The 16,708-nt window shown below is 37.5% G+C and overlaps 2 pseudogenes; one reads left to right on the top strand and one right to left on the bottom strand.

The window, feature by feature from the left end:
* The first annotated feature begins 5,476 nt into the window (after positions 1-5,476).
* LOC130180800 (U4 spliceosomal RNA) lies at positions 5,477-5,606 on the top strand (annotated as a pseudogene).
* Positions 5,607-12,478: 6,872 nt separating this feature from the next.
* LOC130180818 (U2 spliceosomal RNA) lies at positions 12,479-12,657 on the bottom strand (annotated as a pseudogene).
* Between the last annotated feature and the right edge of the window lie 4,051 nt (positions 12,658-16,708).

The following is a 16,708-nucleotide window of genomic DNA, read 5'->3' as shown; positions in this document are numbered from 1 at the left end:
ATATTGGATTGAGTGATCTACAGTCGAGCCTGCACTATCTCCATGAAGGACATACAAACTTTCCAACCTCTGAGACACTCTACCGGTGAGTTTGTTTATTAAGAATGATTAAGGACGAAGTCCAGGCATTCGTGGCCTAATGATTGCCCTGTTGAGGAGACATGGGATGGTTACTTGTTTACTTTATTCATATATATATATATATATATATATTTTTTTTTTTTTTTTTCTTCTGTTGAGGATAAACAGTGGACATGACTATTATATCACTGCCACGTTCCTTTTTGTTTCTTTAATTTTCAAGCAGCATACCATGAGGCTAAGTTGTAGCCTAGCTAATTGTTACATGTTCACATTTTTGCATTTATCTGGCTGCTCTAATTTGTCCTGTTATGGTCCTTGAATTGTTAACCGGGTGCAGATAAGCACACCGCAAAACCCTACTAAACTGAGGGTCCTATTTATTTTGATTATGTATATATTATTATTTATTATTCTTTGTTTCTCATTATCCGTTCGCTTTGAGTATATATTCAGTAATAAGGAGATTGCTGCCACGTTACCACCTAACAATGCGCTTCATGTGTACTATGGAGGAGTGCAAATATGCGCATGTGTTCTTTTGGGTGATTTTCAACTCCCACTGTTCGGGTAAGGGGGTTGAGGGGGGAGGGAAAGGGTGGCGGGGAAGGGGAATAGTGTTCTCTTTGTGTACATCTACTTTTGTCCCTGTGTTAACTTTCTTTTTCGTTTCTTTTGTTATAACAACTTATTTTTGGTGCAGTACAGCTAAACTCAAATCATTGGAAAGATTACCCACCAACTGCAGTGCCCTCACACCACAGCTCATGCCAAGAAAATATTTAGAAGATAAATACACCCAATACCATTCATAATGTCCACTTGGCGATCGTTATCATGGAACATTAATGGCATACATAACCCAGTGAAGAGGAAACAAATACTAACTTATTTAAAGAGAAACAAGACAGATGTGTGTTTCCTACAGGAGACTCACCTAAACATAAAAGAACATGAAAAATTAGGCAAGATCTGGGGAGGTCAGATATTCTTCAGTTCCTTTACCTCAAGTTCCAGGGGTGTCTGTATCCTCATAAGCAAACACTTCCCCTTTGTGCCAGAAAAAGTGGAACGAGACCCAGGTGGAAGGTTTATAGTGGTGAAAGGCAAGGTGTTTTCGGAAACCATTACCCTGGTTAACATTTATGCCCCAAACCATGATGATCTGAACTTCTTCCAATCTTTATTTTTGAAATTATCAGAAGTAGAGGGGGATTTAATAATAGCTGGTGATTTCAACTTGACCCTAAATGTTAAACTGGATCGCTCCTCTGATAAAAACCCAATGAAATGCAGATCAAGAAAAGTAATTAACTCTTATATGAAGGATCTGGGGCTCTGTGATATATGGAGATACACACACCCAAAAACAAAAGAGTATTCATTCTTTTCACCGGTACATAATTCCTTTACCAGAATAGACTATTTATTTCATTATATCTACAGCAATGGTTCATAGGGTTAGTAGCTGTGAATATCTACCCTGTGTAATGTCAGACCATGCCCCCATCTCATTGTTAATGCTTCCTAAAGACAAGTTTGAGAAATTTTACAGGTGGAGAGTTAACCCCTTACTACTGCATAATCCAGAGTTTGATAAATTTATTTCCTCCCATATCGAATTATTTCTGGAGACCAATTCTGAGACTGCTCCATCGCCCTCTATACTTTGGGAAGCCTTAAAGGCCTACCTGAGGGGACAAATAATCTCCTTTACAAGTCGCAGGAAAAAAGAACACTGGAAAGAATTGGAACTTCTGGAAGCAGAAATAAGGAATTTGGAAAAGGAACATTTTAAAACAAGGTCGGAAGGCTTATATAGGGCACTCATAAGAAAACGTAACTAATATAATGTAATAAACACATACAAAACAGAGAAAGCTTTACTTAGGACTAGGCAAAGGTACTATGAACTAGGGGATAAAGGAAACAAACTATTGGCTTGGCAATTGAAAAAACAGATCTCCTCCTCCTTGATTCAGAAAATTAAAAAACCTGATAACACTATTACATGTAACCCTAAAGAGATAAATAATGGCTTTCAAAAGTTTTATGAAAATTTATACTCATCAGAGTGTGTAAACACCGTAGATAAATGTGAGAAATTTCTTTCCTCATTGAGTCTACCAAAATTATCACTGCTAGATCAAACTATTTTAGAACAGCCGCTAACCAGTAACGAAATCTTGCAAGCTCTGATGACTCTTCAGTCCGGGAAAGCCCCTGCACTAGATGGGTTCACACCCGAATTTTATAAAAAATTCCAAAGTCAATTGATGAAACCTTTAATGGACATGTACCGCCACTCGATTAACAACAAAACACTGCCCCCAACAGCACAAGAAGCTCTCATTGCATTAATCTGCAAACCAGAGAAAGACCCTGAAATAATGGCTTCTTATCGCCCAATTTCTTTACTCTCGGTGGAAAGTAAAATCTTTGCCAAGGCAATAGCGATAAGATTAGAAAAACACCTTTCCTTCCTCATTCACAAAGACCAGACCGGCTTTATAAGAAATAGATCCTCAATGAACAACCTGAGACGCCTTTTCTACATAACCTCAGAGATAAGAAGCCCTAAGGACACACCTGTAATCGCTTCATTAGACGCAGAAAAGGCGTTTGATCGCGTGGAGTGGTGTTACATGTATAAAGTCCTGGAGCATTTCAATTTTGGTAATTATTTTATGAATTGTGTGAAGCTTCTATATGATAAACCTAGAGCCAGGGTTAGCACCAATGGAATTATATCAAACTCCTTCGCTGTTGGACGTGGCACAAGACAGGGGTGCCCCCTATCACCCCTTATCTTTGCGCTCATCCTGGAACCTTTAGCTCAGCGAATTAGAGAAGATCCTAACATAATGGGAATTCCAATTGGGAAATCTACTCACAAAATTGCGCTATATGCGGACGATATACTCTTGTTTCTATCCAATCCGGACATTTCACTCAAAACCTTATTGAGTCTGATAGATGACTTTAGTAGCTTCTCTGGTTACAAGATTAACTGGTCTAAAAGCGAGCTCCTCCCACTATCTACCCCAGACTCATTTACGGCAACTCTCTGTTCACCCTTTCAGGTTCAATCAAAGATCAAATATCTAGGTATTATAACAGACGGTACTATCAAGAACCTTTATAAACTTAACTATTTACCTCTGTTACAAAAGATCGAGAAAGACCTGGTCAGATGGACAACTCTTCCTCTAAGTCTTATAGGAAGAACAAACGTCATCAAAATGAATATATTCCCTAGACTCATGTACCTATTCCAATCAATACCAATTGATCTTCCACAATCTTTCTTTAAAAAATATAATAAATTAGCTGCAAGATTTATTTGGAGTAACAAGGCCCAGAGAATTAAAAGGTCCACACTATGTCTACCGATAGAGAGAGGAGGTCTAGGGCTCCCAGATATTCAGTTATACTTTTGGGCTGCCCAGTTACGACCACTCTTTTACTGGTTTAGAGATGACGAGGCTCCTTCCTGGACACAAATAGAAAGTGATCTATCGCATATCCCATATTGTTTCAACATTAAAACTATAACAAAATGCACAAATAACCCAATCATCACTCACTCACTTAGGATCTGGGACAAAATTAACCACTTTTTAGGACTAGGCACCTCCCTATCTCCACTTACCCCTATAGGTTCCAACCCTTCCTTAGACTTTGTACAGAAAGACCTGGGTTTCAAGATATGGGGCCAGAAGAACATAAACAAGATAGGTGACCTGTATGATGGTAACACACTAAAATCATTTCAGCAGTTGAGAGACTCCTGTCAATTGCCGGCCACTCATTTTTATAGATATCTCCAGTTAAGGCACTTTATACGATCACAGCTTGGTGGTGCCCTGGAAAAACCGGAGATTTCTCAGCTAGAATCACTGCTCACTCAAGGAACAAATAAAAAACAGATTTCAAAAACTTATAACCTTTTGATAAAAAATAACAAAGCCAACATTAATTTGATTAAAGAAAAATGGGAAAAGGATCTCGAAATCCAAATAGAGGACGATCATTGGTCTTCACTGCTTACAGATGCACATAAAAGATTTATTAACACAAGATACAGAATTTGTAATTTTAAAACTATTCATAGAGTGTACTACACTCCTGAGAAAATTAGCCGTTTCAAAGGCAGCACTTCTTCATTCTGCAAAAGGTGCAAAACTGAGATAGGGAATCTCCTACACATGTTTTGGACGTGCCCACAGTTAGAACAGTGGTGGAAGGATATAGAACATACACTTAAGAAAGTCCTAAAGATGGAACTTAGCTTATCACCTCTTATAGTGCTCCTCGGTGACTACTCCACTCTCCGGTTTAGTTCGAAACACTTAGCTGACTTCTTTGGACTGGCCATGACGGCAGCAAAAAAATGCATTCTGTCCAAGTGGATAGCTGAAGATTCCCCTAATCACTCTCACTGGGTAAATGAACTTAACCACTGTATGCCATTAGAAAAGATCACATATAATGTAAGAGGTAACCAACAGAGATTCCTACAGAAATGGAAAGCTTGGATTAATTTCCTAGAAACATGACTCAATAAATCTGTACTGCACCACTCTTATTTATTTATTTATTTATTTATTTATTGAAATTTTCAATTCTTATTTTTTTTTTATTTACTTATTTTTGTCTGTTTGTTTTGTTTTCAAAATCCTTACTACTCCAATATTTATTTTAATTAATGCTGCAACTTTATTATTATGTTAATACATTACTGTATTGTGTTTTCCTTACCCTTTGTTTTGTAATGTAAAAGTTCAATAAAAATAATGTTCAAAAAAAAAAAAAAGAAAATAAATGTTCTGTTCAATATACATAGTTATGTTTCTAACACACAAAGCACTTACTCCCTCTACTGCAGCTCGAGCAAGGAGGACATTCCTCTGCAGGAATCTTTAACCAATTAGAATACAGCTACAAATAAACCAATCAAGTTATGGCTTCAACCCAACCAACCAATCAGAAAAGGGCTACAGAACAATTAGAATATGACTACAAATTAATCAATTAGAATACAGCTAGGCTAAAGACGAGCCAACCAATCAGAATAAGGCTACAAACAAATGTATTCTGTGGTAGTAGTGGTTGGTTTGTAGCCACATATTGCATAAACATGTTCTCATGGTTGTTGCAACATTTAACTTTTACTGGTGTTATTTTGTTCCACAATATTTCCACTGTTTCCACACTCTGATCACAGTTAGACCATTACACATTACCAGTCAATGTGGTTAGACCACCACAAGTGATGCTGGTGCTTGATCGGTGACATTCTCTGACATGCTACAGACCTTCAAGTGATCATCATCATTCTGCTGTGAAAATGAAACCTTTCTAAAATCTCATAAAACCAATTTTAAATTCATGAATGCTTGTGAGATTATTTGTTAAATAATGCTGAGACGTGATTATTGCTGTTTGAAAACTTAACCGAATACCCTGCTTGGATGACTTGAAATACAGTCAACTGTGGCAATTTTTGTTGGTCTCTGAAGAGATTTTACATTTTGTATTAATGATAAATCTTGGGTTGATGCATAATGTTTAGCTCCTCGTTGTTCCTCTACAACAGGGGTGTCAAACTCAATTTCATCCCAGGTCACATCAGTATTATGGTTGCCCTCAAAGGGCCGGTTGTAACTGTAAGACTTAATATATCTACTCTTTGTCATATTACATAATTGCCTCTGCATTCGATTATAACCGGTTTTAGTTATAACTTAATAACTAGCTCTGAAAGTAGAAGTCTGGGAAAAATACTTGCAAGGAGATATTCAATTGTACAACTATTGCACAATTTATTTAAAAACTTAGTTTGGTAACAAAAACACATGCTTATACATGATATGCGATTAAGAAACCCTCATCATCACTCATCCATCAAAGATAAAAATTTTCAAGTGAATAATGAAGTTCTTTTTTTTTTTGCAATATTTATTACATTAACTTTGTTTAACTTTTTGGTTGCAGTTGAGAGGGGTATAACTATGGTGCAACAAATCTCTGCATATCACAACAAACACACAAAAAAAAAAATTCAAGCGCAACCATTAGAATGCACACATATTACATTGTACCTATTCCAGATTTTAATACATTTCATTATATTGTATATATAGTATATATATAGGAGGAGCATCCCAGAACTTTGCTCTCAGGCTACTGTTGCATTGGAGTTCTATTAACTCCATCTGAGGGTGATGTGGTGCACTGTCGATGCCGGTGGTGAACGGATTGGCAAAGATGGCAAAGGTTAAGTGCTGTACTTTAAAGTCAGAGAAGCGCAGATCAAATTCATTAATCAACTGGTTCACTTTGGTAACCAATCAAGCAACTGAGGTTGAGATGCTCTGACAGACAGAAAAGTGGGCAAGACTGTCCTGTTCAAGTTGGGACTTCATTAGGTGCAATTTCAGCTGGAAAGCTGTGATCGCATTGTACATCCCTGTCATGACTTCTTGGCGGCCCTGCAGCCTCTGATTCAGTTGGGCGGGATGCTCAGTTATGTCACACAACTTGGCAAAATCATACACCCAGTTTGGATCTGACAAGGGTTTTCCTTTACTTTGCACAAAAGAGTTATTACTTCCTGAAGCTCAAAAAAATCACTCCTACTCAGCCACCTTACTTCTGTATGGTATGGCACATCTCTATGTTCTGTGCCCACCTCCTTCAAAAATAATTGGAACTGACGGTGATTCAAAAATGGGGGAATATCCAAAAATACATTGAGACTAGTAAAAATGTCATTATGGATATCCACAATTCGTACTATGACTAGTAAAAATGTAATTTCAGATATCTACAATTAGAATTATGACTAGAAACAAAACAATTGCAGATATCCAAAAATGTATTGTGACTATCTGTTGACGGGTAGATAGGATGCCATTTTAACATAAAAAGGGTTCATTGAGAAGGGGCGTCAAGTAGGTCAGTTGGTTTAGCATCCGCCCCATGTACCAGATAGCCCTTTGCTGCATGTCATTCCCCCTCTCTCTGCCTCCCCATTTCCTGTCTCTCTCTACTGCACTGTCAATAAAGGCCCAAAATAATAATAATTAAGGGTTCATTGACTATCCACAATTATATTCTAGATATCCATAATATCAATGGCAATTAGAGATATCTGTAATCACATTCTGACTAGTAGAAATTGTATTTCAAGATATCTAAAGCTTTATTTCTCCTAGTCAAAATTCAATCCAAGATATCTTTAAATCCTTAAAAAGTATAAGTGGCCGTTTTAACATTTAATAGCTAGACTGGATTCATTACAGATATCCGTAATTCAATTCTTCCTAGTCAAAATTAACATTTCAGATATCCACAATGACATTCTTCCTATCCACAATTGTCATTTCAGATATCCACAACATCATTCTTCCTAGGACAAATGACGTCACTTTTGCCATTCATGTGTATTGGGCTTTCAATTTACACAATTACATTTTGGATATCTAAAATGTTCATTCTGGATATCTGCAATATAATTCTTACTAGGAAAAACTCCCATTTCAGATATCTTCAATCCAATTGTTACTAGTCATAACGAATAAGTGAGCCATTTTGACATTTATCAGCCTATTATCTTTTGAGATATCTGGACTAGTAAAAATGACATCACTTTCTCCAGTAGGTTTCCCTGTCGTCGTCATTTCAGATATCCAGAATTATGTCGTTTCCCTCAGTGCAAGGCAAGAAAGCAGTCATGGCATTGGCGGTAATCGAGAAAATCACAAGAAAATGCCACGAAATTGAACGAGCCCTCAATCGGGATTGGTGGAGAGAGCGAACATTTTTCCATCGAAAACTGTGGTAGAAATCTTGAGAGAATCGAACATTTACTGTCTCCAGACACAAACATTGAACTGAGAAGCAGTTTGGCTGAACTGAGAATGCTAATTACAGCTAATGTCCAGGCAGACGAAGACCGAAGTTTCTCTGTCAGGTGCATCAGTTCAGGTGAGTCTGTTTATCACGGCATTCATATCATATCATATACATTACATGCATGTAGATTTTTCTCTAAACTTTTGCAGATATTGTTTCTATTCAAAGAGTAGCCTACCAATTAGCCTAATACAATGTAGGCTACCGGCTAATTCGCAGTGTTGGATAAAATTCTCATTTACCTAACTGGAAGATAGGCTATGTAAGTTACATGCATAAGAAAAATAAAAACATGTCCCAGTTGCCTTTTATTAGACCAGATATGATCAGTAATGTGAAAGCCGTATGGTCTTTGCTGTAAAACAAAACTGTAGTATCCCGGCACAAATGAACTGCTGTGCTTAGCAATAATTGAAAATGTCTTCATTCATGTATTCATTCGCTTATTTAAACAATCAGTAATTGTGGTCACAGCAATAAATATTTTAGCAATTCTTCAAGTCTCTCCATCACACGCCTGGCTATCTGTGCAGCCTGTGTGGTAGCAGTGACACCTAGTGTCTTTCAAACTTACAGTCACAAAAACAAGTAATCAACTAAAACCATCAATATACCGATTCATTCTTTCTACTTTCCCTTTCATAAATGTTCTAATTTTTGTAAGGTTTTTTAATTATACATAAGGGCAGAATATAGACACTCACATTAGCTTATTGGACCATGCTCACATTATTCATTAACAATATGCAAATTTGTATGGTCATAAATACTGTAGATAAATAACGAATAAATAACTGTCCCTTAAAAATGTGTCCATTGCTGCTTAACTGCAGAATCACATGCAAACAGTTATTGTTCTCTTTTCCCTTTTTTGTAGGAAGGAGAGGCAGACCAACCATTGATTTACCAGAGAACATATTGAATTTCTGCTGAAGCAAGGTCATACAATTAAAAAGACTGCTAAAATACTGGGATGCTCCTCATCATTCCTTTACAAGAGGTCAAAGTTGATGGGTACCTGTGAGAAGTAGATTGTGAGCAATAGATGATGACAAACTGGAACAGCATGTGAGGCAACTTCAGGGCCAATATCCTCATTCTGGGAATGAGGTTATTGGTGGTCTTTATCTTTTGTATAGTAATTCTCATTTGTGTGTCATTGTTTTGTGAGGATCATAGTAATTTCTATCTTTTCAAAAATCTATTTCAGATGATGAGAGCCCTGTTGCGTGCACAGGGTGTGATTGTTACACGGTCTGGGGTGCGTGAGATGTTGACGAGGATAAATCCTATTGCTGCTGCAAGGAGATGGAGCCAGACAGTTGGAAGACGGGTTTATCATGCACCATACCCTAACAGTTTGTGGCACATTGATAGGAACATGCGCCTTATACGGTTAATTACCAGACTTGTCATACTTTTGATTAACCACCACTTTGAAAAGAACTACTGCAAGTTAAAAACTATAGTTTACAGCTATATTGTTTCCAGACTACTGTCCATACTATATTTTCATAATTTTCAAGTAATAATTTTCTTATTTGTTATCCAACCTTTGTAGATGGGGCTTTGTGATTCATGGTGCCATTGATGGACACCCCCGTCTCATTGCCTTCCTCAACTGCTGCACAGACAATCGTGCCATAATGGTGCTTTCTCAGTTTTTGAAAGCAACGTGCCGCTATGGACTACCCTCGAGAGTCAGATCTGACCATGGTGGTGAAAGCATCTAATTCAAGGACTTGAACACAGAACTTTCATAACAGGAGAATCAGTACACAATCAGAGAATTGAATTTCTTTGGCGTGATGTCCACAGACTTTCACTGCATATTGTTTTTCTTCCTGAGATTCAAAACAGGCTGGAGCACTTTAGACAGGCCTGGAACCACCATGTGTTGCGAACAGAAAATAATCGCACACCAGCTCAACTCTGGAGAGAGGGCATGCTCAAAAACATTGCAACAGACAACACAGCTGTCAACAATGTCTTTGGGGAAAATCCCTACAGCGACCAAAACATTGATGCTCCTCACTCAACATGGAATTCAAGCACTGCCCACACTTGACGACGAAGAGTTCCCGGCTGTAACTGTAGAACCACCTCAACTCATCCTCACTCAGCAACAACAGGCATCTGTGCAAAATGCAGTCCAACACATTTCTGATCTAAAGATAAAATATCAGGCTTGCTGTACTGCAATTGTGTCAGTATTTTACAAACTCAAGTCTGAGCTAGTCAAATTCAAAGCCAAGGGACAAAATCTGATCCATTGTATATTATCCATGACAGAAAAAGAAACACACTTCGAATCCTTCATTAATTGTCACTGCATTAAGTCTGTAATAATAATTAGACATTTTGAGGCAATATGTATATATGTAAGTTGTTTGCATTGTAATTTGAAATAGATTTGAAATAATTTGAAATGCCTCTATTTTTGAATCCTAAAATGCACCAGCTTAATGTGACTGTTATAGTTTATGTTTATCATTTGGGATAATGTCAGATTATTACTTTGTGCTAGACTTGATACTACATGAATGAAAACAAGACATGGTGTTTTTCTTGAGCAAGATACCCATTACAATTAACTGTAAAGATGCTGGAAGAAATGAAAAGACACAAAGTACTGCAGAACAGTTTTTTATTTCTTGTTGTCATTTCTTGTGGTGCAGCCTTGAATCTATGAAAAGTGAACAGAACTACTGCATTTCTCCAATTGTGGACACAAGACATAATTTTAGACACTAAAATGCTTGCAGACTGCATCTTAAAATGTTGCTCCTACAAACATTTATTTGGTTGCTGGTCAGACACAAACTGATGTCCACCCCATTGACCAATTTGGTCAAAATGGTCTGTAGATAAACTCTGGAAATAGGAAAAAGATGAAAATTTTAACTTTTTTATTAAGAGCAACACTTTTTCAATTATGAATTCAATTTATAGTTCATGTTATTGTTGTTTTTTTTTTTTTCCTTTTTTGGTTTTGATAGAAGGATAATACTGAATGCCATAACTGTCACACTGTGGTGAGGTTGTCTTGTCCTGGGTTTGTTTTGTCCTGTTATTTCCTGTTTTATTTTGAAAAGTAATTCCCCTCTCGTTTCAGGTCACTTGCCCTTCCTCATGTGTCTCAGTCTGATTGAAGTGTTTCCACCTGTCCCCTATTTCCCTCCATGTGTTTAAATAGTCTGTGTTCCCCTTGTCTTGTGCCAGTGTCTTCGTTCTCGTCCTGCACCCGAGCCTTTTGTCCATGTCCACGTCCACAGCCACAGTAGTCGCCAAAGTAAGCCGTTTATACCTCGAGAAGAGTGATTTTTTTGTTTGTAAATTTTGCCATAGCTAAAGTTCATAGCCCCTTGTTTTTCCTCGTTAAGAGGGATTTTTTGTTTGTAGTTCTTGCCTCTGCATATTTTCATAGATCTTTGTTTTTCCTCATTAAGAGTGATTTTCATATGGTTTTTATAAATTAGTGTATAGTTTTTACAAGAGTATTTAATTTTGCAAAGGATCTGAGCTATTCTCCTAAGTGGGTAGAATACCTCAGATTATGGTTGTGCTAATTGTGTGTAGTGTTTTGAAACCCGGGCTGTTTTCCAGATCGTGCTCAAGCAATCTAAAAAAACTGTTGGCTGAATGAGCGTTACGATCTGCTGCTTGTTGTTGTCTAGCCAAGACAAGCCACGTCTGCCATTTTGGCACACAGGACGCCATCTTGGGTCTCGTGTGACGTCACCTTCCAGATCACATCTGCCATCTTGTCACCAACGCGCGCGCGCGCACACACACACACACACACACACACAATCTGAATGCATTTACTGTATTGCTGTTATCTTCTATTTGTTTAGTTAGTTGGATGATTGGTAGAATAGTGTGATTAATCCAGACTGTGGTTAATTTTGTTGATTGTTGTGGAGATTAAATAAACATTGTTGTAGTAAAGAAGTCTTTCAGTCCTTATTTTACATTATTTAGTTTATTGTGATCTGTGGCTGATTGAGAGAGTCAGAGCTCCAACTTTACCTTGTATGGTCACTTGTAGTCGTTGACTCCAGGAGGTCAGCTACTTAAGTTAACTGTTTAGGTCGTGAGACTGCAACCTGGTTTGGTTATTGTTCCTGGTCTCCAGGGGGTGCCCCATATTATTAATTAATAATAATAATTTTAATAATGATTAATATTTTCTTAGGTAATAATTTATGATTTTTAGACATAATAATAAATCATACTTAATAACCTACCAGATCCAACACTTGGATTCTCAGTGGACTCATTAATTCTCCCTTCACCCATTCAAACTGTTGTTGATGGGCATGGTGCTAGCAAAAAAACAAAAAACATATTCTCAAAGACAGGAAGACACAATTGTAATGTGTAAAAACTGTCAGGCAAGCCGACTCCCTTTCTTTGAGCCAATGACAAAGTGTCATGTGAAACTCTGTGATTGTTGGTTTTCCACAAGGCGAGAGAAGGTTGCACCGCACCTGACGACACTGCAATGCTCGGTCGATGCGTGGAGCGAACGGAGCAAGCCCCTTTTTTGGCTCCCAGTTCAAAAAAATCACTTTAATATGTTGTCTTTGTATAGGGGACATATCAGATATTAAACTGATAACAGATTTTTTTTTTTTTTTGGAATAATGTAATTTATTATCAACAAAACCAAATTAAAAAATCTAATATTTCCTTCATTGCATGACATGTAACAAAACCATATTATAATTCTACCCATATTTTCCATAAATAATATATATTGTCATAGTTTCACTTTGTCGCCACAATGAAACATTGTCCCATCTTATCAATATGTAACACACATGAAAAAAAACACATTCACAAATTTCATGGTATAAATCTCCATAAATAATTTTCCATCTACTTTTAATTGATTCAATATCCCACTTGTTTCTTGTCTGATTTAAATCTCCTCTTCATTCCTTTGTTTGCAGTGCCTAGCACTGTCCACTGGGTGACACCATTTATCACACTACAGGTTACCACAACTTGGCCTTCTCAATGGACACAAACTCTAAGACTATACATTTTCTTCTTCTCCAAATCAAATTCCATATGTTGAATCCTTGCCCATGTCATGTTTTTCAAAATGATAAACCTTTGACCCAATTCTTTCTAAAGGTGTTTTGCAAAAAACAGTCAAATAATACATGTTCTACTGTTCATATTCCCAAACATCCCTCTCTTGGACATAACTTATTTTTTTGTTAGGCCATGATTAAATAAGGTGTTCCTCACTGCCAATCTCTTATGAAGCACTAGCCAAATAAATCCTTAAATTTATTATCCGACTGCTTATATTGTGTTCTTTTCCACACATCGGTTGGAAAGTGAACTACATCTCTAATACTAAACCTGACAGTCAATGCCTTGTACAACTCTTTATGACTGAGGATCAAACTTCTGTCCCAACACTCCTTTTATTTCTTTGACCAACTGAATATTCTTCTATAGTACCTTGGCATAACCTCTGCTTTGGGAAAACTATTTTCCCATACCTCTGCTAAGGGTTTCAAATAAGGATCGAACCAGAATTTCATCAAAGGGTGACATTAATGCTCAGGTGGTGACATCATTATTTTACAAACATTAGAAAAAAATAACACATTCAACTTCATCCTGCAATTGGGCATGTCTCTTCCTCCTATATGTTATTTCTCTTTTAATGTATTCATAGCCTCCCCACATGAAACCAAACAATGCTTTTTGTAACTTCAAACTAATTAATGCTGGCATAGGAAATACATATGCCACATGAAGCAATGTTGACAACATATATACAATTTTATAACTACAACTTTACCAGTAAATGACAGCCTTCTTAATTTTCACATGTTGAGTTTCATTAACACTTTGTCTGATCTTATCTCCCAATTAGTTTCAATATCATCTTTATTACCAAAATATATGCCCAAGATAGTTATTGGCCCTGCACACAGGCCAAAAGGGGCATCATTTCTATCCTTCCACTTCCCCAAATATTTAATTTAATTTCCTTTTTTTTTTTTATTTCCTTTTATTGATCTTAGGCCCAGAAGCTACATCAATGATGTTCATGGCTTCATTTAAACAAAAGTCATTTTCTAAGTGTCACAGTCCCAGCCGTGACGACAGGAACTCCACCCTCCTCCTGTCTCTCCTCCTGTATCTGCTGTTCCCCTGCTCCTAGTGTGTTTCTCCCTCCTCCCTGTCTGTCATTCCCCAGGGACGCATGGCCTGGCTATCTGGCCGTGGGTGGTGTGGCATACCTGAATCTCATCCACCTTCATCAACCTCAGTGTAAGAACCCCAGCAGATCTTCCACTTTTCGCCTAACCGTCAAGTGATTTTTTTTTCCAGTAATTCCCTGTGCTCACCCTGCTTATCCTTTGTCCTCAGTCGCACCTGCCTCCCTGCTACGGACCCAGAACCAACACCGCAGCCTTCAGCTCATCTACCTGTCTGCCTGTACCATTTTTCATCCCTGAGTGCTCAATAAATGTCTATTTAACCTACTCGAGCTCTGAAGTCTGCTTTTGGGTCCAAACCTAACATTAACCCTAATAGTAAATACAGTACTCTGTTATCTGCTAACTGAGATATGGTCAATGATTTGCCACCTGGTGGTCGGATACCTAATGTGAGCATTCGTCCTAACTGCACATGCCAGAATTTCAATAAACACCACATACAATGGAGCTGATGCTGGGCTCCCCTGCCTGACATCCCTGGTTTGTAAAAGATAAATTCCAAAGGTTCCCATTGACCTTAACTCTGCTTCCTACCTCTGTATATAAAATTTTTGGCCATCCTCTGAATCTATTACCAAAACTAAACTTTTCTAATATCCTAAATAAAAATTCATGGTTAACCCTATCAAATTCTTTCTCTTGGTCGGGACTAAGAACAATAAGAGGAAGATTCCTATCCCAGGAATACACTAATACAGTATGTCTCTGTGCATCTGTGAAACACCTGAAATCTATCCTAAACTGCTGATTCTCGAGAATACTATTATTTAGTTTCCAGTATCCTTTTCCAAACATTGTTCCTTTTAAATTTAGTGAGCATATGATGATCACAATAAAATATAGGTGATACCTGAGCCTCATTCACCTGAAATTCAAAAGGGCAAAATATGTAATCTATTCTACAGCCATGGCCAAAAGTTTTGAGAATGACACAAATATCAATTTTCACAAAGTCTGCTGCCTCAGTTTTTATGATGGCAATTTGCATATACATATCCAGAATGTTATAGAGAGTGATCAGATGAATTGCAATTAATTGCAAAGTCCCTATTTGCCATGAAAATGAACTTAATCCCCAAAAAATATTTACTGAGACCATCCATGTGTGGGGTTACACAGCCATGAATAAAGAATGGTACCAAAACATCCTCCGAGAGCAACTTCTCCCAACCATCCAAGAACAGTTTGGTGACGAAAAATGCCTTTTCCAGCATGATGGAGTAACTTGCCATAAGGAAAAAGTGATAACTAAGTTTCTCGGGGAACAAAACATCGAAATTTTGGGTCCATGGCCAGGAAACTCCCCAGACCTTAATCCCATTGAGAATTTGTAGTCAATCTTCAAGGAAGTGGGTGGACAAACAAAAACCCACAAATTCTGACAAACTTCAAGCATTGATTATGCAAGAATAAGCTGCCATCAGTCAGGGTGTGGCCCAGAAGTTAGCATGCCAGGGCAAATTGCAGAGGTCTTGAAAAAGAAAGGTCAATACTGCAAATATTGACTCTTTCCATAAACTTAGTGTAATTGTAAATAAAAGCCTTTGACACTTATGAAATGCTTGTAATTATACTTCAGTATACCATAGTAACATCTGACAAAAGGTCTAAAAACACTGAAGCTGCAAACTTTGTGACAACCAATACTTGTGTCATTCTCAAAACTTTTGGCCATGGCTGTACTTTTTGCCCCTCTACTATTTGCCCATGTGTAACCAGGGTCATCTGAATTAGCCTTTTTATATGAATCCAATAAATCCACATGTCCATATGTAGCACATTGCCTACAGTACATTGTCTGACCTGTGTAAATTAAGTAAACTTTATTGGTGCCAATGGTGAATTTGGCAGGAGGTTGGCGAAAACCATCATAACCATTTGGATCCTCCTGGAACAAGATTCAAAATTGGCGTTTGCCAGTCCATATCCCTAGTGAGTTTCTAATTTCTCCCATTCCTGATAGCACAGTCACATAACTGAGGCCTGTACTACAAAACAGGATTAGAAGTTATCGAGGTAACTTCAGGTTTAACTACCGGGGAAAATCGCCATGGTAACTTACATTGAACTCTTAACCTGCTCCGGTGCAGGTTAACTTCAGGGCCCAGTATTTCAATATGCGTATGTGATCCTGATCCTACAAAATTTGGATCCGGATTTGGTAATCCAATCCTACCCAGAGTCCATATCAAATGTCAATTTTGGGTATTTCAAAGCTCCAAGGTGGAGATTAGGATAGGTTTATGCTAAATATCAGGATTTTCCTTATCCCACTGTCAGGGTGAATTCAGCATGGATAGAAGTGGATGTAGAGATACGCAGCACACATTGCAAATATTCAAGTCTTATTACTTGATGTTTGCATATGAAATTGACACCGACTACGACAAAACAATATCCAGCCTTTGTTAAACAATTAATCAAAATAACATTATCAATCAGAACACACACAC

The sequence above is a fragment of the Seriola aureovittata genome, chromosome 13 (genome assembly GCF_021018895.1).
Source record: "Seriola aureovittata isolate HTS-2021-v1 ecotype China chromosome 13, ASM2101889v1, whole genome shotgun sequence".
NCBI classification, from domain to species: domain Eukaryota; kingdom Metazoa; phylum Chordata; class Actinopteri; order Carangiformes; family Carangidae; genus Seriola; species Seriola aureovittata.
This window is presented reverse-complemented; position numbering and strand designations above follow the sequence as displayed.